The sequence below is a fragment of the Argopecten irradians genome, chromosome 7, assembly GCF_041381155.1.
Source record: "Argopecten irradians isolate NY chromosome 7, Ai_NY, whole genome shotgun sequence".
NCBI lineage: Eukaryota > Metazoa > Mollusca > Bivalvia > Pectinida > Pectinidae > Argopecten > Argopecten irradians.
In genome coordinates this window covers 40043335-40058976 of record NC_091140.1, presented here as the reverse complement: position 1 = coordinate 40058976, position 15642 = coordinate 40043335, and positions in this window count along the sequence as shown.

Genomic DNA, 15642 nt, shown 5'->3' with positions numbered 1-15642 from the left:
ATAACAATGGTACCGACTGTATACCAATGGTACCGACAGGTATAACAATGGATACCGACTGTATACCAATGATACCGACAGTATACCAATGGTACCGACTGTATACCAATGGTACCGACTGTATACCAATGTATACCGACTGTATACCAATGATACCGACTGTATACCAATGATACCGACAGTATAACAATGGTACCGACTGTATACCAATGGTACCGACTGTATACCAATGGTACCGACTGTATACCAATGATACCGACAATATATACCAATGGTACCGACTGTATACCAATGATACCGACTGTATACCAATGGTACCGACTGTATACCAATGGATACCGACAGTATACCAATGGTACCGACTGTATACCAATGATACCGACTGTATACCCAATGATAACCGACTGTATACCAAATGATACCGACAGTATACCAATGATACCGACTGTATACCAATGATACCGACTGTATAACCAATGATACCGACAGTATACAATGATACCGACTGTATAACAATGATACCGACTGTATACCAATGATACCGACTGTATACAAATGATACCGACTGTAATGTAACCGACAGTATACCAATGTACGACTGTATACCAATGGACCTGTATACCAATGATACCGACAGTATACCAATGATACCGACTGTATACCAATGATACCGACAGTATACCAATGGTACCGGACTGTATAACAATGATACCGACTGTATACCAATGATACCGACTGTATACCAATGATACCGACAGTATAACAATGATACCGACAGTATACCAATGGTACTGACTGTATACCAATGATACCGACAGTATACCAATGATACCGACTGTATACCAATGATACCGACAGTATAAACAATGATACCGACTGTATACCAATGGTACCGACAGTAAAAACAATGATACCGACTGTATACCAATGATACCGACTGTATACCAATGATACCGACAGTATACCAATGATACCGACTGTATACCAATGATACCGACAGTAAACCAATGATACCGACTGTATACCAATGATACCGACTGTATATACCAATGATACCGACAGTATACAATGTGAAACCGAACTGTAATACCAATGGTACGCGACTGTACCAATGATACCGACTGTATACCAATGATACCGACTGTATACCAATGATACCGACAGTATACCAATGATACCGACTGTATACCAATGTACCGACTGTATAAACAATGATACCGACTATGTATACAATGATACCGACAGCGTATACCAATGGTACCGACAGTATAACAATGATACCGACAGTATTACAATGATACCGACAGTATACCAATGATACCGACAGTATACAATGATACCGACTGTATACAATGGTACAGACCCAATGATACCGACAGTGTATACCGACAGTGATTACCGACTGTATAACAATGATACTGACAGTATACCAATGATACCGACTGTATTACCAATGGTGACTGACAGTATAACAATGATACCGACTGTATAACAATGATACCGACAGTATAACAATGATACCGACTGTATACCAATGGTACCGACAGTATAACAATGATACCGACTGTATACAATGTACTGACAGTATAAACAATGATACCGACAGTATACCAATGATACCGACAGTATACCAATGGTACAGACAGTATTACCAATGATACCGACAGTATATACCAATGATACCGAAATGTATAACAATGTACCGACAGTATAACCAAGGATACCGACTGTATACCAAGTGGTATCCGACAGTATAACAATGATACCGACAGTATAACAATGTACCGACAGTATAACAATGATACCGACTGTATACACAATGGGTACCGACAGGTATAACAATGGATACCGACTGTATAACAATGATACCGACAGTTATAACCAATGATACCGACTGTATACCAATGAATACCGACAGTATACACACAATGATACCGACTGTATACCAATGATACCGACTGTATACCAATGATACCGACCAGTATACCAATGATACCGACAGTATAACAATGATACCGACTGTATACCAATGGTACTGACTGTATACCAAATGGTACTGACAGTATACCAATGATTACTGACTGTATACCAATGATACCGACTGTATACCAATGGTAACCGACTTGTTATTCCAATGATTTACCGACAGTATAAACAATGATACCGACTGTATACCAATGGTACTGACAGTAATACCAATGATACCGACAGTATACCAATGATACCGACTACCGTCTGTATACCAATGGTACGACAGTATACCAAATGGTACCGACAGTATACCAAATGATACCGACTGTATACCAATGGTACCGACAGTATAACAATGATACCGACTGTATATACCAATGATACCGACTGTATAACCCAATGGTACCTGAACTGTATAACCAATGATTACCGACTGTATACCAATGATACCGACAGTATACCAACATGATACCGACAAGTATACCAATGATACCGACAGTAAATACCAATGATACCGACTGTATAACAATGAAACCGACTGTATACCAATGGATACCGACAGTAATAACCAATGATACCGACTGGTATACCAATGGTACTGACTGTATACCAATGGAACCGACTGTGTATACCAATGATACGACAGTATATACAAATGATACCGACTGTATAACCAATGATACCGACAGTTATAAACAATGATTACCGACTGTATACCAATGATAACCGACAGTATTACCCAATGTAAACAGACTGTATACCAATGGTACCCGACAGTATAACAATGATACCGACTGTATACCAAAGAGTACCGACAGTATACACAATGATACCGACTGTATACCAATGATACCGACAGTATATAATGTCTGGATTACCAATGATACCGACTGTTATACCTTTGGGTACAGTCAGGGAGTTTAGCAAGGTACGACAGTCAGTATACCAATGATACCGACATGTATAACCAATGATACCGACCTGTATAACAATGATACCGACAGTATACCAATGGTACCGAGACATGTATAACAATGTACCGACTGTATACCCCACACAATGTACCGACGCAGTATACCAATGATACCGACATTAATAACAGTTATAAATCATTGGATACCGACAGTATACCAATGATACCGACAGTATAAACAATGATACCGAGACAGTATACCAATGGTACCCTCGGACTGTATACCAATGTACCGACAGTATACCAATGTTACTACGACAGTATACACAATGATACCGACAGACTGCTATACAATGATACCGACAGTATACCAAATGATACCGACTGTATACCAATGGTACCGACCAGTATAGACCAATGATACCGACAGTATAACACCGATGATACCGACAGTAATAACCAATGACTGACAGTGTACAGGTACTGTATACCAATGGTACCGACAGTATACCCGACTGTATATGATACCGACAGTATAAACAATGATACCGACAGTATACCAATGATACCGACAGTATACCAATGATACTACTGTATAACCAATGATACCGACTGTATACCAATGATACGACGACTGTATACCAAATGATACCGACAGTATACCAATGATACCGACAGTATAAACTAATATGATACCGACAGTATACCAATGGTACCGACTGTATAACAATGGTACCGACAGTATACCAATGGTACCGACTGTATACCAATGATACCGACAGTATAACAATGATACCGACAGTATACCAATGATACCGACAGTATAACAATGATACCGACAGTATAACAATGATACCGACTGTATACCAATGATACCGACAGTATAACAATGATACCGACAGTATACCAATGGTACCGACTGTATACCAATGGTACCGACTGTATAACAATGTATACCAACGTGTATACCAATGTTACGTCAGTATACCAATGATACCGACAGTATACCAATGATACCGACTGTATACCAACAATGTATACCGACAGTATAACAATGATGGTACCGACAGTAATACCAATGGTACCGACAGTATAACAATGATACCGACAGTATAACAATGATACCGACAGTATACCAATGATACCGACTGTATACCAATGATACCGACAGTATACCAATGATACCGACTGTATACCAATGATACCGACTGTATACCAATGGTACCGAACAGTATATACCAATGATACCGACAGTATAAACAATGGTACCCGACTGTATAACAATGATACCGACTGAGTATACCAATGATACCGACAATATACCCAATGATACCGACTGTATACCAATGATACCGACAGTATAACAATGATACCGACTGTATACCAATGATACCGACAGTATACCAATGATACCGACAGTATAACAATGATACCGACTGTATAAACAATGGTACCGACAGGTATACCAATGGTACCGACTGTATACCAATGATACCGACTGTATACCAATGATACCGACTGTATACCAATGATACCGACTGTATACCAATGATACCGACAGTATACCAATGATACCGACTGTATACCAATGATACCGACAGTATACCAATGATACCGACAGTATACCAATGATACCGACTGTATACCAATGTTACTGACAGTAATACCAATGATACTACGACTGTAGTACCAATGGGTACCGACTGTATACCAATAGTGTACCGACTGTATACCCAATGATACCGACTGTATAACAATGATACCGACTGTATACCAATGATACCGACTGTATACCAATGATACCGACAGTATACCAATGATACCGACAGTATACCAATGATACCGACTGTATACCAATGATACCGACTGTATACCAATGATACCGACAGTATACCAATGGTACCGACAGTATACCAATGATACCGACTGTATACCAATGGTACCGACAGTATACCAATGATACCGACAGTATACCAATGATACCGACAGTATACTGTGATAACAATGATATAACCATTGACGTATACCAATGGTACCGACAGTATACCAATGATACCGACTGTATACCAATGATACCGACTGTATACCAATGGTACCGACAGTATACCAATGGTACCGACAGTATAACAATGATACCGACTGTATACCAATGATACCGACTGTATACCAATGGTACCGACAGTATACCAATGGTACCGACAGTATAACAATGATACCGACAGTATACCAATGATACCGACAGTATACCAATGATACCGACAGTATACCAAATGATACCGACAGTATACCAATGGTACCGACAGTATACAATGGTAACCCAGTTGTATACCAATGATACCGACGTGTATACCAATGATACCGACAGTATAACAATGATACCGACAGTATACCAATGATACCGACAGTATAACAATGATACCGACTGTATACCAAGTGATAGTACCGACTGTATACCAAGGATACCGAATGTATACCATGATACCGACAGTATACCAATGGTACCGACAGTATACAATGGCTACCAGACAACCTGTATACACATTGATACCGACTAGTAGGATATACCAATGATACCACTCAGTAATACCAATGATACCAGACTGTATACCAATGATACCCGACTGATACCAATGATACCAACAGTATACCACTGATACCGACTGTATAACCTATACCATATAGTATACATCTGGTACTGACAGTAACCAATGATACCCGACTGTATACCACTTGATACCAGACTGTATGTATACCAATGATACCACCGACTGGTATACCAATGATACCGACTGTATACCAATGATACCGACTGTATAACCAATGGTACCGACAGTATAATCAATGATACCGACAGTATACTGTATACCAATGATACCGGTACCGACAGTAGTATCACAATGATACCGACAGTATAACAATGATACCGACTGTATACCAATGATACCGACTGTATACCAATGATACCGACAGTATACCAATGGTACCGACTGTATACCAATGGTACCGACTGTATACCAATGATACCGACTGTATACCAATGGTACCGACAGTATAACAATGATACCGACTGTATACCAATGATACCGACAGTATAACAATGATACCGACAGTATACCAATGATACCGACTGTATACCAATGATACCGACAGTATAACAATGGTACCGACTGTATACCAATGGTACCGACTGTATACCAATGATACCGACAGTATAACAATGATACCGACTGTATACCAATGGTACCGACAGTATAACAATGATACCGACTGTATACCAATGATACCGACAGTATACCAATGATACCGACTGTATACCAATGATACCGACTGTATACCAATGGTACCGACAGTATACCAATGATACCGACTGTATACCAATGATACCGACAGTATACCAATGGTACCGACAGTAATACCTGTAATACTATACCGACAGTATAACAAAGATACCGACTGTATACCAAAGGTACTGACAACTATACCATGATACCGACAGTATACCAATGATACCGACTGTATACCAATGATACCGACTGTATACCAATGACAATGATACGACTGACTCATACACAATGTATAACCGACACAGTATAACAATGATACCCGACTGTATACCAATGATACCGACAGTATAAACAATGATACCGACTGTATACCAATGATACCGACTGTATACCAATGATACCGACTGTATACCAATGATACCGACTGTATAACAATGATACCGACTGTATACCAATGATACCGACTGTATACCAATGATACCGACTGTATACCAATGATACCGACTGTATACCAATGATACCGACTGTATACCAATGGTACCCGACACTGTATAACAAATGATACCGACTGTATACCAATGATACCGACAGATACCATTGGTACCGACCAGTATACCATGATACCGACAGTATACCAATGATACCGACTGTATAACGACAGTATAAACAATGATACCGACTGTATACCAATGATACCGACTGTATACCAATGATACCGACTGTATAACAATGATACCGACTGTATACCAATGATACCGACAGTATACCAATGATACCGACAGTATAACAATGATACCGACAGTATACCAATGATACCGACTGTATACCAATGATACCGACTGTATACCAATGATACCGACAGTATACCAATGATACCGACAGTATACCAATGATACCGACTGTATACCAATGGTACCGACAGTATACCAATGATACCGACTGTATACCAATGATACCGACTGTATACCAATGGTACCGACTGTATACCAATGATACCGACTGTATACCAATGATACCGACTGTATACCAATGGTACCGACTGTATACCAATGGTACCGACAGTATACCAATGATACCGACAGTATACCAATGATACCGACTGTATACCAATGATACCGACAGTGTATACCAATGATACCGACCGACAGTATAACAATGATACCGACAGTATAACAATGATACCGACTGTATACCAATGGTACCGACAGTATAACACTGATACCGATAACAATGTATACCGACTGTATACCAATGATACCGACTGTATACCAATGATACCGACTGTATACCAATGATACCGACTGTATACCAATGATACCGACTGTATACCAATGATACCGACTGTATAACAATGATACCGACTGTATACCAATGATACCGACAGTATACCAATGATACCGACAGTATACCAATGATACCGACTGTATACCAATGATACCGACTGTATACCAATGATACCGACAGTATACCAATGATACCGACTGTATACCAATGATACCGACTGTATACCAATGATACCGACTGTATACCAATGATACCGACAGTATACCAATGATACCGACAGTATAACAATGATACCGACAGTATACCAATGGTACCGACAGTATACCAATGATACCGACAGTATACCAATGGTACCGACTGTATACCAATGGTACCGACTGTATACCAATGGTACCGACTGTATACCAATGATACCGACAGTATAACAATGATACCGACTGTATACCAATGATACCGACAGTATACCAATGATACCGACAGTATACCAATGATACCGACAGTATACCAATGGTACCGACTGTATACCAATGATACCGACAGTATACCAATGATACCGACAGTATACCAATGGTACCGACAGTATAACAATGATACCGACTGTATAACAATGATACCGACAGTATACCAATGGTACCGACTGTATACCAATGATACCGACAGTATACCAATGATACCGACAGTATAACAATGATACCGACAGTATACCAATGATACCGACTGTATACCAATGGTACCGACTGTATACCAATGATACCGACTGTATACCAATGATACCGACTGTATACCAATGATACCGACAGTATACCAATGATACCGACAGTATACCAATGATACCGACAGTATATATACCGACAGTATACCAATGGTACCGACTGTATAGTACCAATGGTACCGACAGTATAACAATTGATACCGACTGTATACCAATGATACCGACAGTATAACAATGATACTGACTGTATACCAATGGTACCGACTGTATACCAATGATACCGACAGTATAACAATGGTACCGACTGTATACCAATGGTACCGACTGTATACCATTGATACCGACAGTATAACAATGATACCGACTGTATACCAATGATACCGACTGTATACCAATGATACCGACAGTATAACAATGATACCGACTGTATACCAATGATACCGACTGTATACCAATGATACCGACTGTATACCAATGATACCGACTGTATACCAATGATACCGACTGTATACCAATGATACCGAACTGATACCGTATGAACTACCGACTGTATACCAATGGTACCGGACTGTATACCAATGATACCGACTGTATACCAATGATACCGACAGTAAACAATGATACCGATGTATACCGAATGATACCGACTGTATACCAATGATACCGACTGTATACCAATGGTACCGACTGTATACCAATGGTACCGACTGTATACCAATGATACCGACAGTATACCAATGATACCGACTGTATACCAATGGTACCGACAGTATACCAATGATACCGACTGTATACCAATGATACCGACAGTATACCAATGATACCGACAGTATACCAATGATACCGACTGTATACCAATGATACCGACAGTATAACAATGATACCGACTGTATACCAATGATACCGACAGTATACCAATGATACCGACTGTATACCAATGATACCGACTGTATACCAATGATACCGACTGTATACCAACGACCGACTGTATACCAATGATACCGACTGTATACCAATGATACCGACAGTATACCAATGATACCGACTGTATACCAATGATACCGACAGTATAACAATGATACCGACAGTATACCAATGATACCGACTGTATACCAATGATACCGACTGTATAACAATGATACCGACAGTATACCAATGATACGTACTGTAGACAATATATACCGACCAATGATACCGACAGTATACCCATGATACCGACTGTATACCAATGATACCGACTGTATACCAATGATACCGACTGTATACCAATGGTACCGACTGTATACCAATGATACCGACTGTATACCAATGATACCGACAGTATAACAATGATACCGACTGTATACCAATGATACCGACAGTATACCAATGATACCGACAGTATACCAATGATACCGACTGTATACCAATGATACCGACAGTATACCAATGATACCGACTGTATACCAATGATACCGACTGTATACCAATGATACCGACAGTATACCAATGGTACCGACAATGTATACCAAATGGATACCGACAGTATACCAATGATACCGACGACTGTATACCAATGATACCGACAGTATACCAATGATACCGACCGACAGTATAACAATGATACCGACTGTATAAACAATGATACCGACTGTATACCAATGATACCGACAGTATACCAATGGTACCGACTGTATACCAATGATACCGACAGTATAACAATGATACCGACTGTATACCAATGGTACCGACTGTATACCAATGATACCGACAGTATACCAATGATACCGACTGTATACCAATGATACCGACAGTATAACAATGATACCGACTGTATACCAATGGTACCGACTGTATACCAATGATACCGACTGTATACCAATGATACCGACTGTATACCAATGGTACCGACAGTATACCAATGATACCGACAGTATACCAATGATACCGACAGTATACCAATGATACCGACAGTATACCAATGATACCGACTGTATACCAATGATACCGACTGTATACCAATGAACCGACCGACTGTACCGACTGTACCAATGATACCGACAGTATACCAATGATACCGACTGTATAATAATGATACCGACTGTATAACCAATGATACCGACTGTATATAACCGATGATATAACAATGATACCGACTGTATACCAATGATACCGACTGTATACCAATGATACCGACAGTATAACAATGATACCGACAGTATACCAATGATACCGACTGTATACCAATGATACCGACAGTATACCAATGATACCGACAGTATACCAATGATACCGACAGTATAACAATGATACCGACAGTATACCAATGATACCGACAGTATACCAATGTATATACCAATGATACCGACAGTATACCAATGTATACCAATGATACCGACTCACAGTATATACCAATGATACCGACTGTATACCAATGATACCGACTGTATACCAATGATACCGACAGTATAACAAATGATACCGACAGTATAACAATGATACCGACTGTATACCAATGATACCGACTGTATACCAATGATACCGACAGTATAACAATGATACCGACTGTATACCAATGATACCGACAGTATACCAATGATACCGACTGTATACCAATGATACCGACAGTATACCAATGATACCGACTGTATACCAATGGTACCGACTGTATACCAATGATACCGACAGTATACCAATGTAACCGACCGACACAGTATACCATAACATGATACCGACAGTATACCAATGATACCGACAGTATACCAATGGTACCGACTGTATACCAATGATACCGACAGTATACCAATGATACCGACAGTATACCAATGATACCGACTGTATACCAATGATACCGACAGTATACCAATGATACCGACAGTATACCAATGATACCGACTGTATACAAATGTACCGACAGTATACCAATGATACCGACTGTATACCAATGGTACCGACAGTATAACAATGATACCGACAGTATACCAATGATACCGACTGTATACCAATGGTACCGACAGTATACCAATGATACCGACAGTATAACAATGATACCGACAGTATAACAATGATACCGACAGTATACCAATGATACCGACAGTATAACAATGATACCGACTGTATACCAATGGTACCGACAGTATAACAATGATACCGACTGTATACCAATGATACCGACTGTATACCAATGATACCGACAGTATAACAATGATACCGACTGTATACCAATGATACCGACTGTATACCAATGATACCGACAGTATACCAATGATACCGACTGTATACCCAATGATACCCGACTGTATACCAATGATACCGACAGTATACCAATGATACCGACAGTATACCAATGATACCGACTGTATACCAATGATACCGACTGTATACCAATGGTACCGACTGTATACCAATGATACCGACTGTATACCAATGGTACCGACAGTATACCAATGATACCGACAGTATAACAATGATACCGACTGTATACCAATGGTACCGACAGTATACCAATGATACCGACTGTATACCAATGATACCGACAGTATACCAATGATACCGACTGTATACCAATGATACCGACTGTATACCAATGATACCGACAGTATAACAATGATACCGACTGTATACCAATGATACCGACTGTATACCAATGATACCGACAGTATACCAATGATACCGACTGTATACCAATGATACCGACTGTATACCAATGGTACCGACTGTATACCAATGATACCGACAGTATACCAATGATACCGACAGTATACCAATGATACCGACTGTATACCAATGATACCGACAGTATACCAATGATACCGACAGTATACCAATGATACCGACTGTATACCAATGATACCGACAGTATAACAATGATACCGACTGTATACCAATGATACCGACAGTATACCAATGATACCGACTGTATACCAATGATACCGACAGTATACCAATGATACCGACAGTATACCAATGATACCGACAGTATACCAATGATACCGACAGTATACCAATGATACCGACAGTATACCAATGATACCGACAGTATACCAATGATACCGACTGTATACCAATGATACCGACTGTATACCAATGATACCGACAGTATATACAATGATACCGACAGTATAACCGCAATGATACCGACAGTATACCAATGATACCGACAGTATACCAATGATACCGACTGTATACCAATGATACCGACAGTATACCAATGATACCGACTGTATACCAATGATACCGACAGTATACCAATGATACCGACTGTATACCAATGATACCGACAGTATACCAATGATACCGACAGTATACCAATGATACCGACAGTATAACAATGATACCGACAGTATACCAATGATACCGACTGTATACCAATGATACCGACTGTATACCAATGATACCGACTGTATACCAATGATACCGACAGTATACCAATGATACCGACTGTATACCAATGGTACCGACTGTATACCAATGATACCGACTGTATACCAATGATACCGACTGTATACCAATGATACCGACAGTATACCAATGGTACCGACTGTATACCAATGGTACCGACAGTATACCAATGATACCGACAGTATACCAATGGTACCGACTGTATACCAATGATACCGACTGTATACCAATGGTACCGACAGTATACCAATGATACCGACTGTATACCAATGGTACCGACAGTATACCAATGATACCGACAGTATACCAATGATACCGACAGTATACCAATGATACCGACTGTATACCAATGATACCGACAGTATACCAATGGTACCGACTGTATACCAATGATACCGACAGTATACCAATGGTACCGACTGTATACCAATGATACCGACTGTATACCAATGATACCGACAGTATACCAATGGTACCGACTGTATACCAATGATACCGACAGTATACCAATGATACCGACTGTATACCAATGGTACCGACAGTATAACAATGATACCGACTGTATACCAATGATACCGACAGTATACCAATGATACCGACTGTATACCCAATGATACCGACAGTATACCCAATGATACCGACTGTATACCAATGATACCGACAGTATACCAATGATAACCGTATACCAAGATACCGACCAATGATACCGACTGTTATACCAATGATACCGACAGTATACCAATGATACCGACTGTATACCAATGATACCGACAGTTTACCAATGATACAAACAGTATACCAATGTACGGACGAATGGTATAACTGCAATGATACCGACTGTATACCAATGATACCGACAGTATACCAATGATACCGACTGTATACCAATGTACCGACAGTATACCAATGATACCGACTGTATAACCAATGATACCGACAGTATACCAATGGTACCGACTTCCCATTCTCGGTTAAATGGCTTAATAACAAAATTGTTGGTGAGTGCAATTCAAAATGAATGGTGAACATGTTTAGTACATGGAGTGTACTGACAAGTTAGTACAATGTCAGTGTGTGTGAGTTTAGTTATTGAGTACATGGAGTGTTTAGTACATGATGTAGTTTAGTACATGGATGTTGTAAAAATGTTTATACAATGGACCAGAATGTATGGTTGCCTGAGTGTTAGTACATGGAGTGTGGTGAGTGTTAGTACTTATGGGTTGTGGTATACAGTTTAAGATGCATGGAGTATGGTGGAGTGTTAGTACATGGAGTGTGGAGTGTTTATACATGTTAGTGTGGTGAGTGTTAGTATACATGGAGTGTGGTGAGTGTTAGTTACATGGAGTGAATGTGAGTGTTAGTACCTACAGTACATGGAATGGTGTAAGTGTTAGTACATGGAGTGTTAAAACAGTGTAAGTACATGGAGTGTGTGAGTGTTAGTACATGTAGTGTGTGGTTGAGTGGTTAGACATGGAGGAAGGAAGGTGTGGAGTGGGGAGTGTTAGTACATGGGAGTTGCGAGTGTGGTGAGTATTTGTTGGATGGTGTATTAGTTAATGGAGGGTGGTGGTGAGTGGTTATGAGGTTTGTTTGTTCAGTGTGTAGTACAGTGAGTTGTGGTGAGCAGTTGTTGCTGGGTAGGTGTTAGATACATGGAGATTAGTAGTGAATCGAACAGTGAGTGTTAGTACATGGAGTGTAGTGTGTGTAAAGTAATGGAGTGGGCGTGTGTGTGTTGAGTAGTTTAGTTCTTGAGTAGTGTTCGTGTGGTCGAGTACATGTGAGTGTTGTGGTGAGTAGAGTATTAGTACATGTGTGTGGTTCGTGTGTTTGTAACATGGGAGTGTGGTATGAGTGATTAGTAATGGAGTTGTGGTGAGTGGTTAGTACATTGGAGTGTGTTGTGTATAACTACAAGGAGTGTTTGTGAGTTGTAAGTACATGATGTGATGTGTGATATGTTAGTACATGTGAAGTGTAAGTGAGTGGTAGTACATTGTAGTGTTGTGGTGGAGTTGTGGTGTTAGACAAGGTAGTTGTAGTAGAAGTGTTATTACATGGTAGTGTAGGTGAGTTATGATTAGTACATGAGGAAGTTGTGATGAAGTGTTCCTACATGAGAGTGTGGTTGAGTGTGTGGACATGGAAGTATTGTGAGTATTAAGTACATTGGAGTGTGAGTGATTTTTGGGAGGTTAAACTGGAAGTAGTTGGTGTGTTAGTAACACGGATGAGAGTGTGAGTGAGTGGTGTAGTACATGGGAGTGTGGTGAGTGTGTTAGTACATGGAGTGGGTGAGTGTTAGTACATGGAGTGTTGTGTGTAGTGTTAGTACATGGAGTGTGGGTGAGTGTTTAGTACATGAGTGTTGGTGAGTTGTTAGTACAGTGGGAGTGTGGTGAGTGTTAGTACATGGAGTGTGGTGTGAGTGTTCTATACATGGAGAGTGAGTATTAGTACATAAAGGTGTATGGTGTGTGTTGGTACATGGAGTGTATGGTGTGAGTAGTTGAGTAGTTTGTAAGTACATGGGAGTGTGGTGAGTGTTAGTACACGAGGTGTGTGGTGCGTGTAAGTACATCGAGTGTGTCGTGAGCGTGTAAGTACATGCGAGTGTTGATGAGTGAGTGATTTAGTACATGGGGAGTGTTGGTGAGTGTAAGTACATGGAGTGTTGTGAGTGTTAGTACATGGAGTGTGGTGAGTGTTAGTACATGGAGTGTAGTGAGTGTTTAGTACATGAAGTGTAGTGGAGTGTTAGTTACATGGAGTGGCCTTTGTGTGGAGAGTGTTAAGTACATGGAGTGTGGTGAGTGTTGTTAGTACATGGAGTGTGGTGAGTGTTAGTACGATGGAGTGTGGTGAGTGTTAAGTACATGGGAGTGTGGTGAGTGTTTGTACATGGAGTGTGGTGATAAGTGTAAGTACATGGAGTGTGGTGAGTGTAAGTACTTGGAGTGTGATGAGTGTGAGTTAAGTACATGGAGTGTGGTGTGAGTGTTAGTACATGGAGTGTGGAATGAGTTTTAGTACATGGGAGTGTAGGAGTATTAGTTGAGTGTGTGTTGAGTACATGGGAGTGTGGTGAG